This window comes from Dendrobates tinctorius, unplaced genomic scaffold (genome assembly GCF_039654945.1).
Source record: "Dendrobates tinctorius isolate UK_male_01 unplaced genomic scaffold, ASM3965494v1 ptg000250l, whole genome shotgun sequence".
In the NCBI taxonomy this organism is placed as follows: Eukaryota; Metazoa; Chordata; class Amphibia; order Anura; family Dendrobatidae; genus Dendrobates; species Dendrobates tinctorius.
In genome coordinates, this window is record NW_027361917.1 from 11,482,883 (window position 1) to 11,499,293 (window position 16,411).

General features: G+C 42.6%; 1 protein-coding gene across 1 annotated transcript in view; it reads left to right on the forward strand.

The window, feature by feature from the left end:
• PYGB (glycogen phosphorylase B) overlaps positions 1-16,411 on the forward strand; it is a 100,878-nt gene that overhangs the window by 16,362 nt on the left and 68,105 nt on the right. The window lies entirely within an intron of this gene.

The following is a 16,411-nucleotide window of genomic DNA, read 5'->3' on the forward strand; positions in this document are numbered from 1 at the left end:
ATAGTTGCAGAACAAACCTCAGTCCTAACTGAGCACTATTGTCACTTATATGTCTGTTACCTAACGCGCGCCGAGCCGATATCTATAAATATGGCAAAGTGACGATATAGGTATCCTAAATAATAACACCCTGAATTAAAGGATCTCATAATTAATGCATCATAGACCTGAATATAATAAACAACAGATAGATCATTGGTAATCAAGAAGAAATAAGAAGTGTATAAAGGAGGAATGAAAAGGATTAAGGCTATGTGCACATGCTAGCATTTTTAAACGCTCAGGAAAAGGATCCCCTTTCCAGAAATCGCGCGTCTTTTTTCGCGCGTTTTTTGCGCGATTTTTGACGCGTTTTTTGACACGCGATTTCTGGGATCATTGGGGATGGCTAAAAACGCTCAGCAATGCGGAAATTAATGAGCATGCTGCGTTTTTAGCCGCTAAGCGATTCCTGAGCGGTTAAAAACGCATGCATTGGCACAGAAAGCCAAAAACGCATGCTAATTAATTGGATGCATCTTTTAAGCGTTTCTGCAGCGTCTGAGCCGGCTCAAACGCTGCGGAAACGCTTAAAAAAACGCATTGTGTGGGTGAAAGTGAAAAGAGAAATGTGTGTAAAACACCATAAAAATAATTAATAGCAATGAACATCAGAAATAGAAGAAAACATGTGAAAAAAAAAGACAACAAATATAAAAGTGAAATAAGGTGAAATAAGTTGAATAAAGAACCAGTGTACAAGAGACATGCAATATCAGTGATACAGCAATAAATGTGCAAGGTGAACAAAATACGTGTAGGGTGTATGTACATAAATTTTTTATACACTTGAACAAAAAAGAACAGAAAATAAAAAATAAGAAAAAATCATATATTGAGTGTAAAAAGCAAAAGTAGTAATAATTCATAGTGGCTGAAACAGCTAACGTAAGTAGATGTAATAAATATATAGTGATATGATATAAGACACAGATGAATCTCAAATATTCTAGGTACCCCTAGAAAAAAACAGTGTAAAAAAAATGTATATACAGACGCATGTAAAAGTTTGGGCACCTCTGGTCAAATTAACTGTTATTGTGAACAGTTAAGCAAGTTGAAGATTAAATGATCTCAAAAAGACCTAAAGTTAAAGATCACACATTTCCTTTGTATTTTAGGTGAAATAAAATTGTATATTTTCATCTTTTACATTTTAAAAATTCTAAAAAGGAAAATGGGCCAATACAAAAGTTTGGACACCCTGCATGGTTAGTACTGACTAGCACCCAAATTTGAAAATGTCACAGCTTGTAAACACTTTTTGTAGCCAGACAAGAGTCTTTCAGTTCTTGTTTGAGGGATTTTAATCCATTCTTCCTTGCAAAATTCTTCCAGTTCTGTGAGATTCTTGGGTCATCTTGCATGCACTGCTATTTTGAGGTCTAGCCACAGATTTTCAATGATGTTCAGATCAGGGGACTGTGAGAGCCATTGGAAAATCTTCAGCTTGCACCTTTTGAGGTCATCTATTGTGGATTATCATTTGTGCCCGCAGTGCACCACATGTCTCACCCCCTGAGGCAGGTAGAAGGGGGAAGGCACGTAGCAATCCAGGAGCGAGCGATGGCTGTGTGTTCTGTGTGTGCACAGGACCTGGGATGAGGTCACGGGAGGGGGAGGAGTGAGGGGGTCACATGATCAGGGTCCTCAGTGTATGCAGAACGCTGCTGTCTTTGTGCTGGTTGTCATGGTACTGGGTAAGTTTCTGTGTGGGGTCAGAAGGGGTTTACAGGGTGGATGTAGCAGAGCTGTGTGTGTACGGAGCGGAGCCGTGTGTGTACGAGGTGTACGGAGCGGAGCTGTGTGTGTACGAATACCGAGGTGTACGGAGCGGAGCCGCGTGTGTGCGAGGTGTACGGAGCGGAGCCGCGTGTGTACGAGGTGTACGGAGCGGAGCCGCGTGTGTACGAGGTGTACGGAGCGGCGTGTGTGCGAGGTGTACGGAGCAGAGCCGCGTGTGTGCGAGGTGTACGGAGCGGAGCCGCGTGTGTACGAGGTGTAGGGAGCGGAGCCGCGTGTGTGCGAGGTGTACGGAGCGGAGCCGCATGTGTGCGAGGTGTACGGAGCGGAGCCGCGTGTGTACGAGGTGTAGGGAGCGGAGCCATGTGTGTACAAGGACTGAGGTGTACGGAGCGGAGTCGTGTGTGTACGAGGTGTACGGAGCGGAGCCACGCGTGTACGAGGTGTGTGGAGCGGAGCTGCGCGTGTACGAGGTGTGGAGCAGAGCCGCGCGTGTACGAGGTGTGCTGAGCGGAGATGTGCATGTATTTTGGCATGGGGTGGGCCCCATTTGAAAGTTCGCACCAAACCATTCAAACCCCCCAACCAGGGCCCATAACTTTGTAGTTACGCCACTGCTCACGCTAGAAGAGAGGAGGAGTGCGCCGCTCCGTAGTGGCTGTGGCCCTGCATGATGACATCCCTCTGGCGCTGTGTAATGACATCACGCCAGTGCGCAGAGAGCAGAGGCGTGACTTTCCCCCCATTGCTGGATTTTGCAGGTGACTGTGACTGTGCATGTACAGCGAGATAATAGCAGCGGCTCACATGCAGAGCCGACACTATCATCCGCTGAGGTAAGCTGCACATTGCAGCTGACAACCTATTTGAACGGCCACGATCGGTATCAGCACCGATCACGGCCATTTAACCCCTTAGATACCGCTATCAATTGTGACTGTATTAAGTTTGAAAAGAATGTGGCCCGCCAGCGTAACTTTTTTTTTTATGTGCGGCCCATTTACTCTGCCGAGTTTGAGACCCCTGCTGTAGATGAATGCTGTCAGCTTCCTGCTGTTAGCGAGGGATGGTTATTCATCCTGTGCAGACACTGGTGTCACTCTGTGCATTTCACACTTACACCCTTGTGGCTATCATGGTCTATTTGGTGGCTGCTATGGTCTATATTTGGTGGCTGCTATGGTCTATAGTTGGTGGCCGATATGGTCTATACTTGGTGCCATGATTCAGCTGTGTGCATGTGATTTTTACAAAGCGTTACAAGTATGCAGACTTTCTGGTAATGGTTCATCTGCTTTATACATTAGGCACATTACCTATTCTGTGCATGTGTTGTTGATTTGATCATTTCTGTTTCCATAGATGCGATATCCTTTGTCTTGTTTCTTCTAAAACTGTGAGGTGCCCACAAGTTGTTGGTGAGGCGCAGCTGAGGAAGCAGTTAGACTTGATCATACGCTGCTCAGTCCTCTGTATGGCTGCAGAAATCTTTAGCAACATAAAAGACCCATTTTGTACTTTTTATTATGTTATATTGGGTTCCGAAGACAAAAGAGGAAAACAGAGAGACTTTTTTTTTGTTGGTCAGAACTTCCACGGCATATGGTGAAACCCAGAAGTCATCTTAGTCTGTCAAATGTGGCTCCAGTTAAATCCTTGTTATTTTACTCGTCTCTCACTTTTTAGGGTATTTGTTTTAAAGGAAGCCTATTCTTTAAAAAATCGGTATCAGTGTAACAGGACCTTGTAGAGGACCTGGTGCCTAAGGAGCCATGCAGTGAGTGGGGCTGTGGAGGTCCGGACTGCCCTTCCTTTCACAGTTTTGCTCAAAATGTTTTCAAATTAAATCTTAGCGCAAGATCCCATAAAAGGACCTGTACTTTGATACGGATTTTAGAGCTTACATATTCTTTATAGGGGTTTACAACACTTTTTATATTTACATATGGCTTCAATGTTATTAAAAAATAAAATGCCACATATTCACCCATAGATCCCCTGCCTCCCCCTCTGTTGTGCTTATCAGGTCCCCTGACAGTCTCTTCTCTTCCTTGTTGGCACCTGACTGATGCAACCAGTGGCAAATTGGCTAAAGCCCTCGTTACACATAGCGATATCCGTATCAATATCGCTGTAACGTCACCGATTTTGTGACGTAGCAGCGATCTTGCTAGCGATATCGCTATGTTTGATACTTACCTCCGACCGGCTCCCCCGCTGGTTATCGCTGATCGCGTGAGAAGGTCCTGGACCATTTCTCGTCGGGCGCTTCCTGCTGGGCTTCCTGCGGCGCCGACGAGTGACGCGTAGACTCGGGCGGGAGGACGTCAGGATCGCCACGTCTGACAGGTAAGTAGCGACCCCCGACCCCTGCTATGTCGCTGGTGAGATCTGCCTGTGTGGCAGCTCACTAGCGACCACTTAGCGATGCACCAGCTATCCATATCGTTGTCGGGATCGCTGGTGCATCGTTAAGTGTAACGGTACCCTAAGGAGATGAGACTGGTTGGGGATCTGCAGATGAGTAGTTGTATATATTTTTTTTTTTTTGTATTTTTTTTTATTTAATAACACTGGGGTCATATGTAAATTAAAAGAGAGGGATGGAACACGCCTTTAAACCCAATCTTCTGAACAAAGGTATGTGAAGAATTGTATTTCAGTGTAAATTTCGATTAAAACATTACAAATAGTTCCTGTAATTACAAGAATATTCTGAAAATGACAAACATGGCTGAGAGGATCTCAACCCTTCACATCACAGTAGACTTGTTGCAATGGTATGATAACATTTTATCATTTTTTAAATATTCAAAATTTTATTTGTTTTAATATAAGAAGATCATAAACAAATAATGCTCCACAATCAAGAGATAAGAAAATGCAATACCATAAAACAGGTCATTTAGCAAATCCAAAATGACAATATATGAATGAAGTCGATATCATAATACTTGTTCATTTGACACTGTATTTATAAATATAAATGCAAATTGAATCATAGAAAAAGAAGGGATAAAGAAAAAGGGGATTGGAGAGTCAAGGGAGACCAAGGAGACCAGGACAACATTTTATCTTTATCCATTATATCTATTTTTATCTACAGCTTTATTTGTTTTTTTATTTAATTTTATTTTTATTCTATTTTATTCTTCATCTTTATATTTTATTTTTTGGTATTTTATCATTTTTATCTGTTTTTACCTTTGCATGGCTGATATATTTTATGTTGCGAGAAGGGAATTGCTGTGTGCGCTCCCGGAAGCAGAATGCCTGGATAAAAGCAGAATGCCTGGATAAAGGACATAGTGGATTCCCTACAGACGAGTGTCATTTTTAAATACCTCTCAGGAGGATAAGTGACATCCATCTTACATCAGAGATAACTAAGCAACCTCAAAGCTAGTAAAGGCGATCTGGCGAGGATTATTATTTTTTTTTACCCAGTTTGGTTTAGGAGCCAGACTAACTGAACACATTACTATAGGGTTTCCCTCTTTATGGTGCGTGCTTAGTTCTTTATTGGATTAATGCTTCTTATGTTTTTCACAGTATGAGATTCTGAACAACAACAAGGTGACCTTCCCAGGCTGACCTGATCAAAGTAATTGGCTAGGCTTTACACTCCACTTATCTATTTTTCATTGTTTGGCTCCAGGTCAGATATTGTAAACTATGACATCTGAAGAAAAGGTTTGTTGTGTGATCTTCAAGGTGACATAAAGCTGGATTTAGATAAGGCACTTCACAATTCAGCTGTTGAGTTTTTTTCATGATTGTGAACGATGGCACAAAAAAACAGTTTAAATACATTAATTTGAATAAAAATCTAATTAATTAATTAAAGTGATTAAAATTCCCACAATACAGCACGTCCGATGGCGGAGATTTACGGTATGTTATATTAATTTTCTCTTGTTCTAGACTCCACTTCTGGACCAAACAACAAGCAAAAAAGCGACTTTCTCACCTCCAGTAGTATCATGTTAGTTTGCATTTGAAACGCGTTGATTTTTTTTTTAAACTATGATTACGTTGTGACCATTAACCCCTTCACACCCGAACCTGTTTTTGCCTTCGTGACCGGGCCAATTTTTTCAATCCTGACCAGTGTCATTTTATGAGGTCATAACTCTCGAACGCTTCAACGGATCCTGCTGATTCTGACACTGTTTTCTCGTGACATATTGTACTTCATGATGGTGGTAAAATTTCTTAGATGTGAACTGCGCTTATTTGTTAAAAAAAAAATCGAAATTTGGTGAAAATGTAGAAAATTTTGCAATTTTCAAACTTTTAATTTTTATGCCCTTAAATCAGAGAGTGATATCGCACAAAATAGATGATAAATAACATTTCCCACATGTCTACTTTACATCTGCACAATTTTGGAAACATAATTTTTTTTTTTTTAGGAAGTTATAAGGGTTAAAAGCTGACCAGCGGATTTCTCATTTTTACAACAAAATTTACAACACCATTTTTTTTAAGGGACCACCTCACATTTGAAGTGAGTTTGGGGGGTCAATATGACAGAAAATACGCAAAAGTGACACCATTCTAAAAACTGCACCTCTCAATGTACTCAAAACCACATTCAAGAAGTTTATTAACCCTTCAGGTGCTTCACATGAATGAATGGAATGTGGAAGGAAAAAATAAACATTTAACTTTTTTTCACAAACATTTTACTTCAGAACCATTTTTTTTTATTTTCGCAAGTGTAAAAAGAGAAAATGAACCACAAAATTTTTTGTGCAATTTCTCCCAAATACGCCGATACCCCGTATGTGGGGCTAAACCACTGTTTGAGCACACGGCAGAGCTCAGAACGGAAGGAGCGCTGTTTGACTTTTTGAATGCAGAATTGGCTGGAATTGAAATCGGATGCCATGTCGCATTTGGAGAGCCCCTGATGTACCTAAACAGTGGAAACCCCCCACAAGTGACCCCATTTTGGAAACTAGACCCCTTAAAGAACTTATCTAGATGTGTCATGAACACTTTGAACCCCCAAGTGCTTCACAGAAGTTTATAACGTAGAGCCATGAAAATAAAAAATCATTTTTTTTCCACAAAATGATCTTTTAGCCCCCAATTTTTTATTTTCACAAGGGTAACAGGAGAAATTGGACCCCAAAAGTTGTTGTCCGATTTGTCCTGAGTACAGTGGTACCCCATATGTGGAAGAAAACTACTGTTTGGGCACACAGTGGGGCTCGGAAGGGAAGTAGTGACGTTCTGGAATGCAGACTTTGATGGAATGGTCTGCGGGTGTCATGTCGCGTTTGCAGAGCCGCTGATGTACCTAAACAGTGGAAACCCCCGACAAGTGACCCCATTTTGGAAACTAGACCCCCCCAAGGAACTTATTTAGATGTGTGGTGAGCACTTTGAACCCCCAAGTGTTTCACTAAAGTTTATTATATAGAGCCGTGAAAATAAAAAATCATTTTTTTCCACAAAAATGAAGTTTTAGCCCCCAATTTTTATTTTCACAAGGGTAACAGGAGAAATGGACCCTAAGAGTTGTTGTCCAATTTGTCCTGAGTACGCTGGTACCCCATATGTGGGAGAAAACTACTGTTTGGGCACACGGTGGGGCTCGGAAGGGAAGTAGTGATGTTCTGAAATGCAGACTTTGATGGAATGGTCTGCGGGCATCATGTTGCGTTTACAGAGCCCCTGATGTACCTAAACAGTGGAAACCCCCAATTCTAATTCCAACCCTAACCCCAACACACCCCTAACCCTAATCCCAACCCTAACCATAACCCTAACCACAAACCTAACACCAACACACCCATAACCCTAATCCCAGCCCTAGCCCTAACCCTAGCTCTAACCCTAGCCCTAACCCAAGCCCTAGCCCTAACCTGCGTGCCTGCATTTTTTTTCTTCTTTTTGTGACAAGATCGCTGCCCTGCGATCTGACTCATAGTAACGCCACTTCTCCTCTGATCTCACACTGACTGATGATCAGAGGAGAAGCAGCATTACTATGTGACAAGATCGCTGCCTGACACATAGTAACGCGACTTCTCCTCTGATCTCACACTGACAGATGATCAGAGGAGAAGCAGCGTTACTGTGTGACAAGATCGCTGCCTGGCACAGCTGTGCCAGGCAGCGATCAGCTGTGCCAGGCAGCGATCTAGTCACACAGTAACGCTGCTTTACCTCTGATCATCTGTCAGTGTGAGATCAGAGGAGAAGTCGCGTTACAATGAGTGAGATCGCCGGGAAACAAGCAGCTTTCCCAGCAAGCGCTCTCATTGGCTGCTGTGACGCTGACGTCATCAGGACCTGAACCAATCAGGTCTTGATGACATCGGGGGTCCCAGCATGCATTGTGCACCGGGATCCCCGCGTTATAAGGTGTGTGGGGGTCCCGGGGGGGGCACAAAACCGCCGACAGTAGGTAAACGTCGGCGCTGCACAAAGCCCAGCAAGCGCCAACGTTTATCTACTGTGGGCGGTCGGTGAGTGGTTAAGTTTTAATATTATGATAATCTACATGTTTTTATCCTTGTCGAGCTGGAATATTTTTCCACATTTTTTGTCCCGTTCTGTTAGCTAGAACTAAAGCCACCATCACACACAGCTGAGTGACAAGTTTTATGACGCAACAGCGATCTCACCAGCGAGATCGCTGTGTGTGACACTTATCAGCTACTGGCCCCCCTGCCGGGTATCGCTGATCGTGCTCGAATGGCCAGGACATTTTTTTGATCGCTGGTCTCCCGCTGGCCAGCACGCATCGCTGCGTGTGGCTGGCGGGAGACCAGTGATCATCGAGCTGGAGCTGGCAACCAAGGTAAACATCGGGTTTCTAAGCGCCGCGCCGTGCTTTGAAACCCGATGTGTACGTTAGATACCAGCGCGCTGGTGCAGGGAGCTTGTAACCAAGGTAAACATCGGGTTTCTAAGCGCCGCGCGGCGCTTAGAAACCTAATGTTTACCATGGTTACCAGCTCCCTGCACCACCGCGCTGGTATCTAACGTACACTGCGGGTAACTAAGCGACGTGCGTCGCTTGTTACCTGCGTGTCGCTGTCCTGATCGCTGCTGAGATCTGCCTGTTTGTCAGCTCTCCAGCGATCATGTAGCGACACACCAGCGATCCTGACAAGTTCATATCGTTGTCGGGATCGCTGGTGAGTCGCTTTGTGTGACGATCCCTTAGGCTCAGTGCAAAGTGTGAATCTGTTTCTGAGGGATTGCTAACTTGTGGACAATGCATAGGTGTGTATAGTTTTCACTGGGCGCTCTGTAAGTGTTATTTTAACATTACACTTTTTAGTGTCCATTATAGATATACATTGAGAGAATGTGACATATAGGCATACAGAAAAAAAAACCATACATTTTTTACTGTTTCTATTAAAGAACAGTCTGCTGTGTTAGTCAAGATGTATGTTGGCCTGATGGACACCTGTTATGATTGGGTCACCGAGCAGGAGAGCAAGCCCAAGCAAAGCCACAGAAAACCAGAGAGGTTGGTTACTAAGCGGATTGCAGGCCCCTGATCCTATCCACACAACTAGCAGTAGCCGTGGAGCGTACTTACGATGATCCTAGACGCCTCGACACAGCCGGAGAGCTAACTAAGCCTAAAGCAAGAGAGGGGAATTCTAAACTGCCCCAGAGCAGACCCCAAAGGAATAGATAGCCCCCAAACATATATTGTCAGTGAGACAAGATGAAAACACAAACGCAGGCAGGAAAATAGACTGAGCAAATGATGGGGCCCACACTGACTAGACAGGACAAAAAAGGAAAGACATTGTCTGCAGTCACGCAAAAAACCCTGCAAAAAGTCCAACACGTCTGATGCAAAAAACCCTGAAGTCGCACGACTTCGCCCACTATATCCGCACTCTGGTATATTCTGAAAGCAGAGCAAAAAGAGGCCAATCTAATAAGGGACAAAAACAAACTGGCACAAGCAGTAACATATGGACGGTGATTCAGCACAGCCCCAGCCGGAGCTGGCTGACCCACACAAAACTGAGATAGACAAAACGAGATCAAAATGCAAACAGAATAGCAAATGAACACTTAGCTGAACATGCAGGGACTGAGCTGGAAACATCAGACCTCAGGAGGCAAGAAGAAAATCACCAGCAGGGATAGATGGAGTTTGCTGTCTTAAATCCCAATCTGAAACCCCAGATCTCCAATCCTCATCCTCATTATCAGGTGGCAAGGCTCTGTTAATCAGATCAGCTCCATTACCTCCAGTAACCACCAGAGGGAGCCCAGAAAGAGAACTCGCAACCCCTCTGTCAATCTGACCAGCTCCACTACCTTCAGTAATAACCAGCGGGAGGCCAGAAAGCGAATTCACAACAGACACCAAAAGGACACTCTTTGATAGAATTTGATTTTAGTGATTATCTGAGACACAGCTCCAGTACATTATGACAGGTAATGTGTTTTGTCAGCAGGCTTGTGCTCAGTAACCTACAAACAGTGTCAGGTCGGTGCCGTTATACTGATTAATGATACCTGGGTGATGAAATCCGTCTTGTGGTTGTTGTGTAATCTTTATTTTCAGTCAGTGATATGCTCATGCTCCAGGGCGGCCTGTGGGGTCTTCATATGGTGCTCTGCTTACATATTCATGGTCACACAAATCCCAAATAGTGATGACTTATCACCTTAGGACATAAAGAGATTCCAGCAAAAGTTTCTTTAAAAGCTTAAGATTTATTGATACATGCTTAAAAGAATATACAGAAAAATACAAAAAATAGGAAAAAAGACTAGAAAAACACTGCAGAAATAAACCTCCAAAAAGGATATGTTTCAATAACAATAAGGCTGGGCCTCTCAGGTGCATTAGTATGAATCCTGTTTCACACCAGTAATCCAGTTGGCAACACCAATAATCATTATGATTAATGATAACAGTCTGATACCCTTATTTGTAACAAGTCATTAATGCCAGTACATAGGGCTATTCACATGCAATCAAACAATTGTTAAAGCAGCATAATGTGGTTACTGCTTAATGCAGACCCCTAATATCCCCCACTTATTTATTATGGCCCAATGCAATATCCCCAACATTCATAAATGCATAGTGCAAACATTATGGCATATTTGATCATGAATGCAAGGCAAAGGGAATGAGTAAAGTAAGACTACATCACCTGAGGTTATAGAAATAAGGTGCACCAGGAGTCAAAGAGAGTCACACATCCCCAACCCCAGACTTAGAAAATATTGATGCCAATCAGTTCATTAATATGTATATTTATTATATATAATAAGTTTATAAAATATGGGGCAGGTCACTGACAGATCAGTGTATCTGTCAGAAGCCTTACACATGAATATGTAAGCAGAGCACCACATAAAGACCCCCCAAAGGCCGCCCCAGAGCATGAGCATATTATTAAATGAAAACTACAAATAAAGATTAAACAAGAACCACAAGACGGATTTCATCACCCAGGTATCATTATAATCAGTATAATAACGCCGACCTGACACTGTCTATAGGTTACTGAGCACAATCCTTCTGGCAGGCTCCCTTTAAGCTGAAATCTTTTATTGTAGGACTTAGTCATAGGACCATTTTCTTTGCTATTATATAAACAGTGCTACTGTGATGTTAGTTCTGTATTGTTATACTGTTATACTGTGTATCATCAACATAAGCAAAGACAGGACAAAGAAGCTGCAAGTCACAGAAAAGTGACACTCAAGTAATATTAGTTGAAGCTCTGCATTTGGAGCCAAAATCCCATATAAATAACAGAGAGGGGATGCGCATAAAAACTAATCCCTGATGTAATATTATTATCAGAATTACTAGGTGCCAGAACATAATTGTTAGGATCTGCCTCTCTATTCATTGTCCTCTGGGGAAGATGCAGAAATAGATGAGCACTTATATACCGTAAATGTCCGTGATGTGAATAGTTAATTAAAGAGTGCGGAAAAGTCTTGTCTCAAGATCTTTCTTCAGGAGCGTGCTGCTCCCCTGCCTCCAAGATCCCTGCTTGCATGGGATCGGGGGGGGCGCTACTAAAGGATTGACCATACAGGCCAGTAGCATGGTAGAGCCCGCGGAGGCAGACTTGCCCTGGGGGCATTGGAGCTGGACAGATCCAGCGATCCTGCACGCTTCAGAGCAGTGTTTCCAATCTCTAAAGCAAAGGGCTTGAAACCGTTGAACTCCTTGATCAGGAAATCAGCCACTGCTGATAGACTCCAGAGGTGGCCGGTATCCTAGACTGGAGCGTGTCAATGTAGAATTAAAAATCCCTTCTTTCATGAGAGTGAAGAGGATTTTTAATGTAAGCGTTCATTTCCGCGAGCAGACAATCATTTAAACAATGAACAACGTGATAGTAACTTTTGATGATCCAACAATGTCAGATAAGTGTTTACACAGGATGAGAACTGTGAATGAAATGGTTGAATAGCGATTGGTATATCATAACGTTTGTGCACACTGTTCACACGGACAATCTGACATGTAACTGTGTTCAACATTCAAGTCCTATGAGTGATACTAATCACAAAGTATTGTGCAAACTCATACACATCTTCACTGATACTGTGCAAAGACAATGTCATTGGATGATATAATATTCACGCAATATCACTTTTTTATGTGAACAGTAGCATTTGCAATAACAACGATGAGCAATATGACTCGAATATGTGCTCGTTCCAATGCTCCAACTGCTACTGGACAATTGCCCCGGAACACGATCACCCAGTCGCTGACCTCCATACCGATTTAGGAATTTCCACTTCTCCTTTTTGCCGTTCTAATCGTTCAATGAATTAAAAATCTCCATTTACATTACACAATTTTTGAAAGTTGATCGATACATTTTTTTGCTCACCTAAGTGATTTCATGCTCAGTGAGCAAACTTTTGGACACATCGTTCAGTCGGTCAACTCGTTCACGTTACACAAACATCGTGAACAACAATGTTAGGATCTGAAGGATTATCGGTCTGTGGAAATTCACCTTAAATTGCTTGTTTTTACAATCATGTTTCAGTTTTTCTATTTTCTAATCTTAATGGGGGGTTTGCAACATCATAAAAGGAATACAATTTGTACAGTACCCAGACCTCTGCCTGTGAATAAAAGCAGGATTAGCTAGGTTGGATTTTTGTTTTTTAAATGCCCAAGATTTGGCGCCACAGATCAGATTTGGCCAAACGAGTATTTGCATATCTGTACAGACACATTCTATGCTTGCCCATTCTGAGCATACAGTTTAAATAAGGGACCACCGGCAAAAGGATACAACCGCCGATCGGTAAAATGCCTGTCTACACAGGCTACCAATGTTATCAGCAGTGCAACTTCTGTTTACACAGGATGATGTGCCCCGGAGAATGAGGATATTTTGTGCTGCACAAAAAAATCATTTTACCCAATGATTGGCAGCCTGTTTACTCGGCAAGATAATCGTGAAATGGACATTTTTAACCATGCTTGTTAATGTTTTTTTGCAGTGTAAATGCCCCTTAACTCTCTAGATGTGTACGGCTGGTTTTAAAGTTATATTGGAAAATATAACTAAGCAGAAATAAAGCAAGTAATAGAGAAAAATAAAAGCTGATAAGCACTAACTATAGACTGTGACTTAATAAGAACAAAATATTATCGGGGTTTAGGCTCCAAGTCTTCAGTCACTTTATGTGACTGCAAACGTGAATTTTCACAATGCACGCTGTGAGAATTTGCCCGTGCAAACTGCGAGTATGCGATCTGCATACTTCCAGCCACATTCTGACTAGACTTGTCCGGCCTCACGTAATTCACTTGCATTGAGCGAGGCTGTGCCCATCTAGTCGGCAGGTGACTTGCAGTCACACGCCCGTCAACGGAGAATCCTCACAGCGCGCAGTGTGCGCCATGTGATGATTCACAAGTCTCCAGTCACATAGAGTGACTGCAGACTTGTACCCTAAGGTCGGACAACCCCCTTTAAGATCACTATCAGACAGCAACTTTCTTTATACCACACATTCAAGTTACTGTGTAGTATGTAGGTAACTAATAACAAAGAGTTAGATGGGTTACCCCATGAAAATAGGTGATAAATGTATAAACTTTAGGTGTCCACCAAGTTAATGGAACTGTGTTTAGCATGAGTGACTAATGCTCCAGTTACTGTGTGTTGTAGTGGTGGTCTCGTATGCACACTGTCGCTTCCATAGCCCTACAGGGAGGTCATGCATGTGTTACTGGGCTAGTCACAAGAGGGACACAAGATCCCTATTCTTGAGAACAATGCTCAGACCCCACCGATCATACATTTATCGCTTGTGATAAAAATTGTTTGTGGGATTACCAGTTTATAAATATCATTTTGTTAGTGGATTACTTACTATTAGGAGTGATTTGCACCTGTGTATTATGGTCAGTATTTTGCATTGGAGTCTGCGAGGCAAAACCTGTAACATAAAATTAGAAATATTATGATGGAAAGATTTTGTTCCTCTTTGGTAAATTGGAGTGATTTCTGATGGAAAATAACTAAGATAATACCAATGTGAACAAGTCCCCGCAGATTAAAAGAAAATCCAGGGCAAGTTTTAGTTTGCTGAGCTGGCAGAAAGTTATGGGTATTTTGTTGTTTTTACATAATTAGAACCTCAAAATAGAATGAAAGTGAAGAATTCAACAATAAGTGATGTCTGCGGGATGAAAAAGGAAATGTTCATGTAGTCTGCCTGAGAAAGTCACCAGCCTGCTCTAATCTGTTCTTTATACAGAACAGTAACTTTCCAACAGGAAAGAAAAAAATATTACAATTACATTACACACCAAAAATTGGATCAAGAACAACAGCAGCTAAGATTCCAATCGTTTAATATTTACCAATCAGCGGGATCTGTTATGAATGAGTCAGAGTCACCGTAGGAGGCAAAAACAGAAATACTAGCTAAGTCCAGAAAACCAGAGAAGTTGGCAGCTATCGGATTACAGACCCCTGAACCTATCAACAACAACTAGCAGTAGCCGTGGGAGGGGTTCCTACGGTGCCCTAGACCCCTCGATCACAGCCGGAGAACTACATAGCCTAAAGACAGAAAGGGAAATCTAAACTGCCCCAGAGCAGACCCCAAAGCAATAGGCAGCCCCCAACATATAATGACGGTGAAGCAAGATGAAAAAACACTCACACAGATAGAAAGATAAGCTGAGCAAACGATGGGGCCCAAGCTAACTACAAACGACAGGATAGAAAAGCTGCTGTCTGTAATCCGCCAAAACCCTATCAAAAGAGCCAACAGCTGATAGGGAAAAAAGCCCTGAAGACGCTAGGCTTCAAAAAGACTATATCAGTACTCAGGTATTTTCTGAAGACAGAGCAAAAAAGGAATTCAGCACACCCCAGCAGGGAATGGCAGAAATCCAGAAAAACAAGGAAAAACAAAACCAAAGCACAAATGCAAAAAACAGGGCAGAGAACTTAGCTTTTGAGGAGCAGGAATCAGACTGGTCTCCTAGAATCTTTCAGAGAGATCACCAGCAAGGCAGAAGGGCGTCGGCTGCCTTATATCCAGTCAGAAATTCCCGTCACACAGTCATCATCATCAAGCTCAGGTGCTTGGTAATCAGCCTCACTACCTTCCTTCACCAGAAGAGGGAGTTCATCAGACCTCAATGGTGAAGGGGAAAATGAACTCACAACAGGGATCTGAAATCCCAGCCACAATATACCGACAGCCATACAGAAACTCGGGACAGTCATAGCCGCCATTTGCGAACATGGCCGCCTCCGTGAGCTGCCTGCTTTTTATATGCACTAGTCTGGTCTGTAAATTGGGTCACAGAAAATCATCCTGCTAATTTTTTTTCCACGCAGACCACTGGGCCATGAGGCGATTGGCAATGTGTGCACTGCTGGCACATCGGCTACAATGAGTGCGTGTGCACACGTGTGGACAGCACATATCTGTATTGTACACTCATATGTACAAGCGCTTTACCATAAAAATGTAGCACCTCCATCCTCCAGTTACAAAAAATACTGACCTACATCTGTCTACATATCTGTCTACATCTTTCTCTTGTTGCATGTGATCTCCATGACAGTGTTTCCATTGAGCTTACAGGCGGTCAGTCCAAACTCCTGCCTTTGCAGAACTGTAGTTATGCTCTAAGGTATCTCCCTTCTATCTAATTCAATAAATGGAACCAGAACATGGCATCTGACAGAGAATTGTCTCTAATCTTTCTGTGTTCTCCAGCTCCAAAATTCTTGGCCAAAGGTTATTACGATAATTCCTGCAGTCTGATCTGCCTTCTGTATGACATCGTTTCTGCACATTTTACACTTCATTGTTATCGTTGGCCATTGTCCTTTATTTAACGGTTCCCTGTCTGCTCCGTATTTGGTAGAATAGACACACAACCTTAAATACCTAAAGTTGGTAATAATGACAAACCCCCTCCCCCGACAACTGTCCCCAAGGTCACTAAGGACTCAAAGATACTAGGCCTTCATTTTATTTTGTACTAGGTATTTGGAGTACTATCTGATGAAATGTGAGCTTCAAAAGCATTGCAGATGTTCTCTTCCATATAGATGCTTGGTATAAGTATGCATTAATTAGTAGTGTATATGTTGTAACCGGC